This window comes from Onychomys torridus, chromosome 19, assembly GCF_903995425.1.
Source record: "Onychomys torridus chromosome 19, mOncTor1.1, whole genome shotgun sequence".
NCBI classification, from domain to species: Eukaryota; Metazoa; Chordata; class Mammalia; order Rodentia; family Cricetidae; genus Onychomys; species Onychomys torridus.
The window spans coordinates 36,895,584-36,905,385 of NC_050461.1; positions in this window are offsets into that span (position 1 = coordinate 36,895,584).

Genomic DNA, 9,802 nt, shown 5'->3' on the forward strand with positions numbered 1-9,802 from the left:
TGTGGCCTTGTTGGAGGAAGTGTGTCCCTGGAGGTGGGCTCTGAGGTTTCCGAACACATTCTCATTGTGCTCTCTTAACCTCCTCTGTGCAGTTTAAGATGTGAGTTCTCAGCTGGCATTCCTTTGCTCTGCCAGCACAGATGCTGACCTCTGAAACTGCAAGCCCAATTAAACACTTTCTTCTCTGAGTTGCGTCGGCCATGATGCTATATCACAGCAAAAGAAAAGTAACTAGAACACTGCTTGAACTCCCCAGTGAGCCATCTGGTTTTCTACTAAGAGGACCAAAAACTCTAAAGCTCCAGTTTATGATATAGTCCCTACAGCATCCTTCCTCCTGTAGAATAAGGATCAGAAAGCATTGAGGCATATCCTCCAGGAACAGATCTCAGCATTCACCTGCCCCTCCCAAACCCCTACACACTGGAGAGAGACCTTGACTTCAACCTCAGACTTCTTAAGTTATGCAAATCGGGTAGCCTCTGGTGTGAATGGGAGCCTGCTTGGTCCATAGGCTAAAAAGCTAAGGGCAGTCAGAAGCGGGCCCTGCTATACTGCATCAGGTACCTTTCTCATCACTACGACCAAATACCCAACATAAAGGAGAAGGATTTTACTTTGGTTCATGGTTTGATTGCATAGTCCATTATGGAGGGAGGGTACGGCTGCAGGTGTGGGAGGCTGCTTGCTTAAATCTGGGTAGAGGAGGATACATAATGAGGAAAATGCAGGCATGCCGCTGGATTTCTCACTTTCCCCTTTTCATTCCAGTCCAGGGTGTTTGCACCCATCAAGGATACCTCTTTTCATTATTCTCTTTTTCTCACATGCAGGCTACAGGTGATTAACAGACTTCTGATAGTCATTTAAGGACACCCAAGAAAGTTCCATGAAAATAATGTAACTCTTTAAAATGTGGGGGTTTGGACTTCAGTGCATGTGAAACTCAGCTTTGAGATTTTAGTTGAAATTGGGGCAATAAAAAAAAGTTCTCAGCCAGGCGGCGGCGCACACCTTTAATCCCAGCACTCAGGAGGCAGAGGCAGGCGGATCTCTGTGAGTTCGAGGCCAGCCTGGGCTACCAAGTGAGTTCCAGGAAAGGCGCAAAGCTACACAGAGAAACTCTGTCTCGAAAAACCAAAAAAAAAAAAAGTTCTCATTTGTTGTCCTCTTTTACAAATGAATCTTTAAAAAAAATTCTGACTCAAAGTCTTGCTTTTTATTACAAGCTGTTCTCTGCTCTAATGCTTCTCTCTTCCTGTGGGAAATAGAATTGCCATTAATATGTCAGCTTTTACAATCTCCTGGATGAACATAGAAAGGTATCCTTGCCTGAGTGAATTACTAAAAGAGATTGAATATTTGATAATTCCAATAGTCAGGAAGAATTCAAGAAGAAATAATGGAAAGTTGATCTCATTCTATTTCCTTCTAAAAAGATTTTATTTTAAATTATGTATATGTATCTGTGTGTGGGCATGAGTATGCGAGTCCTCTACAAGAGCAGTATGCACGCTTAACTACTGAGCCATCTCTCCAGCCCCATTGTTCTATTTCTCTTGTTATTACTTTATTTATGCATTTATTTATTTATTGTTGGTCCTGAGAACTTAGCCTAGAGTCTCATGCATGCTGGGCAGGTACTCACCACTAAGCTTCTTTTCATATTCTAGTTCCAAACAAGAGTCTTTCTATGTGCACCAGACTGGCCTCAACAGAGAACTGCCTGCCACTCCCTGGTGACCAAACATTCAAACACTTGAGTCTATGGGGTCATACCTATTCAAACCACCTGAACAATGAATGTGTTTGTTGTGGTGGTTTGAAGGAAAATGGTCCCCCTAAAGGGAATGGCACTATTGGAAGGTGTGGCCTTGTTGGAGTATGTGTGGTCTTATTGGAGGAAGTGTGTCACTGTGGAGGCAGGCTTTGAGGTCTCATACATGCTCAAGCCACTCCCAATGAGACTGACCACTTCCTGTTGCCTGTAAGATGTAGGACTCTCAGCTACTTCTCCAGCACCATGTCTACCTGCATGCTGCCATGTCTCACCACAATGATAATGGACTGAACCTCTGAACTATAAATGAGCCACCATAATTAAATATTTTCCTTTATAGGAGTTGCCATGGTCATGGTGTCTCTTCACAGCAACAGAAACCCTAAGACATGGCTGCTTTGGAGTCAGCAGGTCCCTTCATCTCCAGGGAATGGTCACCAAAGTGTGGAGTAGGAGTATGAAGTTTGCTTCTCATATTAGAAGATATGATTGTTTTGACTTCGTTTTATGTTGATTTTTATAAAGATGGCTCTCAAGCCTTCCACATTTTTTACTTGGTCAGATGATAACCAAACCATTCCTTGAGGGAAGAGACAGGGGGACAAAAATGGATGGAAGAGAGATGTGCATGGAAGAGGAGACTCAGCCTGATTCCTAGTCAGTCCTTATCAGCCTTGAACACCTCAAAAAGAGAACAAGGTGAGCCACAGGCCTATTCTCAGAACAATTCAGAACAATATATATTCTGGCAAGAATGAGGGCTGTAGTCACTTCACATTTTTCTGATTTGGTGTTTGGAGAAACACGTTGTGTGTGTCGGAGGGGGGGGGAGAAGGAGAGAGAGGGGGAGGGAGAGATCTTTCCAGCTGCACAGCTAATACTTAAATGTGACTTTGTAGCAGCTGACACTGCCTGTCACTTACACACTTAGGGCTCTAAATGCCCCTTCTCTAACTGAATCACGAGAATTAAGCAATAGTACATGTAAGAAAAGCTATCACATCAGCAGCTGGGAGATCAAATATGAACACATTGTCAAAATGACTTCGAACAAAAGTCTTTGCGGGAAGAAGGGAGCAGGAGGGAATGGGAAACCTATGAAGGCCCACAGGTGGGAATACGAGCTAACAAAACTAGTTAATACACACCCCTGAGATTGATGATTACTGAGGCCACTTTTGTATGCTGTGATAAAATACCACAACCAGACAACTTATAGAAGATGGTTTATTTGGGCTTAGAGTTCCAGAGGGACAAGAGGCCATCATGGTGAGTAGGCATGGTGGTAAGCTGCAGGCATGGTGCCAGGAGCAGGAGAGATCTTTTCTAGCAACTAGGAAACCAGGAGAACAAACTGAAGTGGGTCACGGTTATGAACCCTCAAAGCCTACCCTCAGTAATATACTTCCTTATACGCAAAACCCTATGTCCTACACTTCCTCAAACAGTGCCACCCACTGGGGGAGCACATGTGAAATACCTGAGCCTACGGGGGACATTTCTCACTAAACTCACCTCACTATTTTAAAATAAAATAGAGGCGGGACTTGAGTAGGAGTAGTGGCAGCCTTGTCCTGCCTTCTGCCTAATTCACAAAGAAGTACTTTAAAATGGTCCAGTTTGTTCATACTGCAATCCACTTTAAATCTATGAATCTGCATTCTGGGGTTACCCTGGTTGTGCTGTTTTTCTCCCCATGTGCCTTTACCTGGTCTTCTCCTAGAGGAGAATCCCATGCAGGGAATTTATTTGTATGTTTGAATGACAGTGTGTGGAGAGGCTTGAAGTCCTATATCCATCTCCTGAGTAGCGGGTGGTGGTGGTGGTTGTTCATGCATTCAGATTCTGCTGTTGAGCTGCAAAAATGTGAACAATCATTGTGAGGTAGCTCCTTGGCTTAACTGGGCATTTACTTACTTATGGAAGCATGCAGGCATGTATATATGTGCATATTCAGGTAAGGGTTTTTTATATTAACTACTCAAAACAGTAACATGTATTCTGTTAACCATTGTCAGAAATGAGCTACTAGGAGTTTGTGAATACAGGAAAACTTTTGTACTTTGAACATCACCCTAGTAAAGTTTTCCAAAACTCAAACTGAGTGGATGCACAGGGTGTCTACTATTTTGAGAATAAAATTATAAATATGTTATTTGTTAATTGACGATTTAAAAACAAAACGAAATGTAACAAACCATCGAGGAACTCACCATGACATCTTCTTAATCTAAACTTGGTGACAGGGGCGATATAACCCTGGGGAAAAAAGAAAATGCAGATCCTTCACATTCTGTCCTGGGAGGCATATGTTTGGCCCCAGGACAGCTGCAAACTTACTTAAAACATTGAGGCGGGTGAGTGTGTGTGTGTGTGTGTGTGTGTGTGTGTGTGTGTGTGTGTGTGTGTGTGTCTATTGTGCAGTTCTCCGTCATAAACTCTAGATGACATGGGTCATATTCAATGTCAAAAGTTTGGACATGCCTGCATGCAGCTGAGTTCTGTGAGGGTAGCCTATCAGCGTGGGGCAGAGATGTCTGCCTGTTAACTTCCTCTAGCCTCTCTGGTGCGGGCATTTCTACTTGTACTTTTGTGCCTCACAGTGTCTAGCACAGAGTAAGTACTTAATGAGTCCATTCACTGTTTGACACTGCCTTGGCTGACTTGCCCAAGCTCGCACCTGGGATACAGCCTGGGTCCTAACTACCACGGGGTTTCATTTGTCCAGAGCAGAATACACTTCCTGCGAGCCTCCTCAGTGTGGCAGTAGCCAGCAATTCCTGACACGGCCGGAGGGAAGACCTACTTCATTGCTGTACAAGGATGGTTCTGGGTCCTGTTGCTGGGTACGGCTGTCCGGCCGGATCAAGTGACAATCTTAAGTCTGGAGCTGGCTGCAAACCCGGTTCTGCCTCTGGTGGTTCGGCAGGTGGCAGTGTGGCTCTCTCTGTGGGCTGAAGGTGGCTGCAGGGCAGAGGCTGTGTCTGGGCAGACAGGAATGCAGGCAAGCGACGACGACGCGCAGAGCAGCCTTCTGAGTTCAGTGGCAGCGCAAACCCACCATCAGGGCGATGGCAGCAGCCACCGTTATCTGCCCCTGCTTGTAGAATGGTTTAGAGGGTGGCCCTTGGAGTCCGACCGTGAGACTGGAGATGTCAAAACAGGGAGGGACCTGAGGCATCTAAAATAAGCAGGTTACACATCAGATGCCTGATTTCCTGCAGACACATGGTGGGTAGCTAGCTGGGAAGCTGAGCTAGCAGGCAGGCTCCTCACTTGGAAAATCTTACCCAGTGCCAATTTACTTATGACTCATCTTGGAGCCAAACTAGTAAAAATCTCTTAGACCGTCTTGAAGTGGTTCAGATTCTGTCTTGTTGGTCACTTTAATTTCCGTGCTGTGTTTTCTTCCCGATATAAGAAGAGTATTGGGCCTTGTATGGCAGTCTCTGCTTGGCATGTGGTCAGTCTATAACCCCTAATTTCCTGACAGCCACCTCTCACTTGATGTTCTGCCCTAAATGCTCGATTCCCTGCTAAATTTCTGTACTGAAATCCTTACCTGCAAGATGCTGGTACAGGAGGATGGAGCATTTGGGAAGGAGTTAGATCATGGAGATGGAGCTCTAATTCATGGGGCTAGTATCCTTATTGAAGGAGACCCCTGTGAACTCAGGCTGGTATCCCTACTGAAGGAGACCCCTGTGAACTCAGGCTGGTATCCCTACTGCAGGAGACCCCCTCGAGCTCCCCAATCCCTTCTTCCTGTGTGATGTTGCAATAAGAAGAAGGCTGTTGGTGAAGTGAGCCCTGACCAGACAACAAATCTTCCAGAACATCAGCTATAGACTTCTGGCCCCCAGAACTGTGAGCAATATTTGTTGGTTTGTTTGTAATCCATACAGTCACTGATATGTGTGTTACTGTAGCCTCAGGGGACAACAACCCACAGTTACACTTTCTTTGTTTCTATCTGATTCAGACGTCTATCAAACTCATATATAAAGTAATGGAGAAGTATGAGCCGATGGAATCTGGTTATTTGCTAATGACTTAGTTTATGGAATAATTATCCGCCTTATTAACAGATATGTTTCTTTAACCTGAAGTGAATACAGAGCGACTGCTGGGATGCTCTGCTTTTCAATCATTGCAATTGAGTCTGACATTCTTGGCGTGTATGTTGCTGCTGCATCCTTTCTTCCGATAACAGGTACTGTTAACTTATCATGGTACACATTCCTGCTAAACCTCCTGGGGCCTCGGACTCATTGCTTGGTTTCACTGACAGCATTATTCCCATTGTAATACGTCATGATAGAGAGGGAAGGAGGGAGGGAGGGAGGATGGAGAGACAGGTTGGCTTATCTGTGCTTACTTCTTGCACGGGAGGAACTGGTTGATGAGAAAGAGGACCAAAGTGATCTTCAGACTAGTTTTCCCTTGACTGAGCTCATCAAAGCTTCCTACAGTTTCATGCAGCATCAAGAACAAAAACTGGGCTGTAGAGACAGCCAGTGGTTTAGGGTCCAGACAGCAATATTCCAGGCTTTTAATTGGGACCCTAAAATGACTTCATCACAGGAGACAGACAGCTCTGAAAAGGCTGGAGCCCAGCTTCAAGCCCCTCACTTTATGACTCGTCACAGTAAGCTGCTCACCTATACTGTCTGTTGGTTCACACTACCCAAGATTTTCTTAAAATGGAAAATGCTCTGAAATCAAATAACTTTTTTTCTGGTATACTTATAGGCAAAATTGTTAAAAACCAAGATAAAATTTCTCAAGCAATCAGACGTTGTAATAATAATTAGCCATGGCTTTTAAATAATTGTGCTCAGTACATTCAATTAGATAGTTAATCAAGAAACCTAGAACATAAGTTAAATGGAATATCTACAACCAGAAACTATGATAAATTAAGAGTTCAAAGGATTGCATAACAATGATTTAGATAATAGTTAAAGAACAAGGGCCCTACATTACTTGGGTGATGAATCAGAAGATAAGAGAAAGGTATTAAGTGGAGTTTAAATGCCCTAAGGCCTTATTTAGAGCAGGAAGTTGCAAAGGCAACACTGTTGATTCGACATTAATAAGTCAAAGATGAATGTTGAAATCCCTATGGTAACCACAAAAGCATAATGGAAATCTATTACTAAAACTAGTTAACAGAAAAGGATGAGACAATAAAAATAATGTAAGATGGTGGTTTAAAAGAACATAAAGAAAGTTGGAACATAAAATAGGTGGGATAACTATAAAACAAGCTAGTCAGTTTAATTATATATACTAATTATATTACGCATAAGTGAATAAAAAGTCAAGTAGACCAAGATTGTTGGACTGTATAAAGCTAAACAATGAAAACAAAAGAGGAAAAAACTCAATTTTATGTTTTATAGACGTCTACATTGTAAATTAAAGGAATTCAGAAAAATTGAAAGCAGAAGAGTAGAAAATATTAACACATGCAAATATTAGCCATGAGAAACTCACTGTTTACATTTATATCAGACGAAGTAGACATTAAGGCAACACACATTACTAATTTTAAGAAAAGATATTACATGATAAAATGATCATTTTAATGCAGTTATTGCAACTATAAATTCATATATACCTAGTAATGTATAAGATAATATTTAATAGAGCAAAATGGATAACTATTAAAATCTGAAATAACAGTAGGAACTTTGACTCAGAACAAGTAGCCAAACGAATTAATGAGACTGAAGATTTGAGCAGCATACTTAAGAGAAGTGGTTCTCAGTCTGTGGGGCCTGACCCCCTTGGGGGTTGAAGGGCCCTTTACATATCAGATATCCTGCATATCAGGTCATTTACATTACAATTGATAACAGTAGCAAAATTACAGTCATGAAGTAGCAATGAAAATAATTTTATGGTCGGGAGTCACCACAATATGAAGAATTGTATTAAAGCATCACAGCATTAGGAAGGCTGAGAATCACTGGCTTAGAGAGTCCTCTCCATGCAGCACTACATAGGGTGCATTTGCCTAAACTGACCACGTGCTGGACTAGGAAGCCTGAAGATATTTCACACAATTTAAATCATACAGCATATGATTGATGAATATAGCAGCATTAACCTATAATTAAAAGCTAATGTAAACATTTCAGATGTTATGTATTACTTCTTAAAATACATTAGAGAAGATAAGTGAAAATATTTTGAAGTGATATGATGACATATTGATTAGAAGTGGTGGGTTATTCTTAAAACCATTCTCTGGAAGTCATAAATACTTGTGCTGGGAAGGAGGAAAGGGTGAAAAATCAATGAAATTGAAAACCCAGAAATGAGGATTTAGTGTAATGGGAGAAGACTTGCCCAGTGTGGTGGTTTGAATGAGAAGGGCCTCCATAGGTCCATAGATCTGAGCGCTTAGTACCCCCTGTTGAAACTGTTTGGGAAGGGTGAGAGGTGTGGCCTTCCTGGAGGGGGTGAATTACTAAGGGTGGGCTTTGAAGTTTCAAAATCCCACACCATTCATGGTGTGGCTTTCTCTGCCTTGTTCTTGGGAGTGAGTCAAATTGTAAGCTCTTAGCTACTGCAGCAGCCCCATGCCTGCCTCTGATTTGCCCTCTGAAACTGTAAACGCCCAATAAATTCTTTTCTTCTATAAGTTGACTTGGTTATAGTATCTTATCACCTGTCTTGTATAAGACCTTGGGTTCTGTCCCTAGCACTGAAAAACCAAACCAAACGAGTTGCACATCAAGGTACAAACACAAGTAGATGAGCTAGAAAGCAAATGTACAACAGGAAATGAAATACAGAAAACTAACAGTTAATGGCCATTTGGGCAAACAATGTACTGTCTTGATAAAAGATCAGGAAGAGGCAAACATTACTGTGAATGTAGTATGCACAGAATTTTAGAATTAAGAGCATAGCATAAACCATTTGTGCTAATAAATGTGAACTTTGAAATGCAATGGATTAATCTCCTTAGCATTATAACAAAATAACAAGGGGTACACACACAGAAATGGAGAGCTTCCTTTAGAAATCTAAATCACTAATTTGAATCCTTTCTATAACACTCCAGGCCGAAGATAGCTCAACTAAAGAATTCTTCCAAATATTTAGGGAAAAAGGAACACATAACATACACAAACCTTCCCTCTAAAATACAAAAGCAAGACACGCTTTCTAACTTGTAATAACAAAGGCATTCTAAGAAAAGAAAATTATAGATAATCTCTCATGAACATGGATGAAAGGTTGCTAGGCAAAATCTTAGCAAACTAGTTGCATAAAAGGGATATTACTTCATGACCAAATTGACTGTCCAAAGATGTAAAATTAGAGGAATAATTGAAAATCAGGGGCTGGAGAGATGGCTCATGGGCTGGAGAGATGGCTCAGAGGTTAAGAGCACTGACTGCTCTTCCTGAGGACCTGAGTTCAATTCCCAGCAACCACATGGTGGTTCACAACCATCTATAATGAGGTCTGGTGCCCTCTTCTGGCGAGTGTATACATAATTAATAAATTAATAAATATTTTTTAAAAAAAGAAAGAAAATCAGTCACTGGAATATATCACAGAAGAAAAATAGAAAACAGTTATACTTGAAGAGAAACAAAGGATTTTATTTTTAAAAATCATATCTAGGGTTGGGGATTTAGCTCAGTGGTAGAGCATTTGCCTAGCAATCACAAGGTCCTGGGTTTGATCCTCAGCTCAAAATAAAAAAAAAAAAATCATATCTAATCATTAAAAATACTAGAAAAAAGTAGGAATAGGAGGTTATATCCTTAATCTTACAGAAAATATTTATAGAAATTATACAGCAAACATTCCAGCTGCTAGCAAAATATAAAATTTCACAGGGGTTGGGGATTTAGCTCAGTGGTAGAGCGCTTGCCTAGCCAGAGCAAGGCCCTGGGTTCAGTACTCAGCTCTGAGAAAAAAAAAATTCACTTGAGATTAGGAATAAGCAGAGGCCCACCATCACCTATGTTATCAAAGTCTCATCAAAGATCCCTG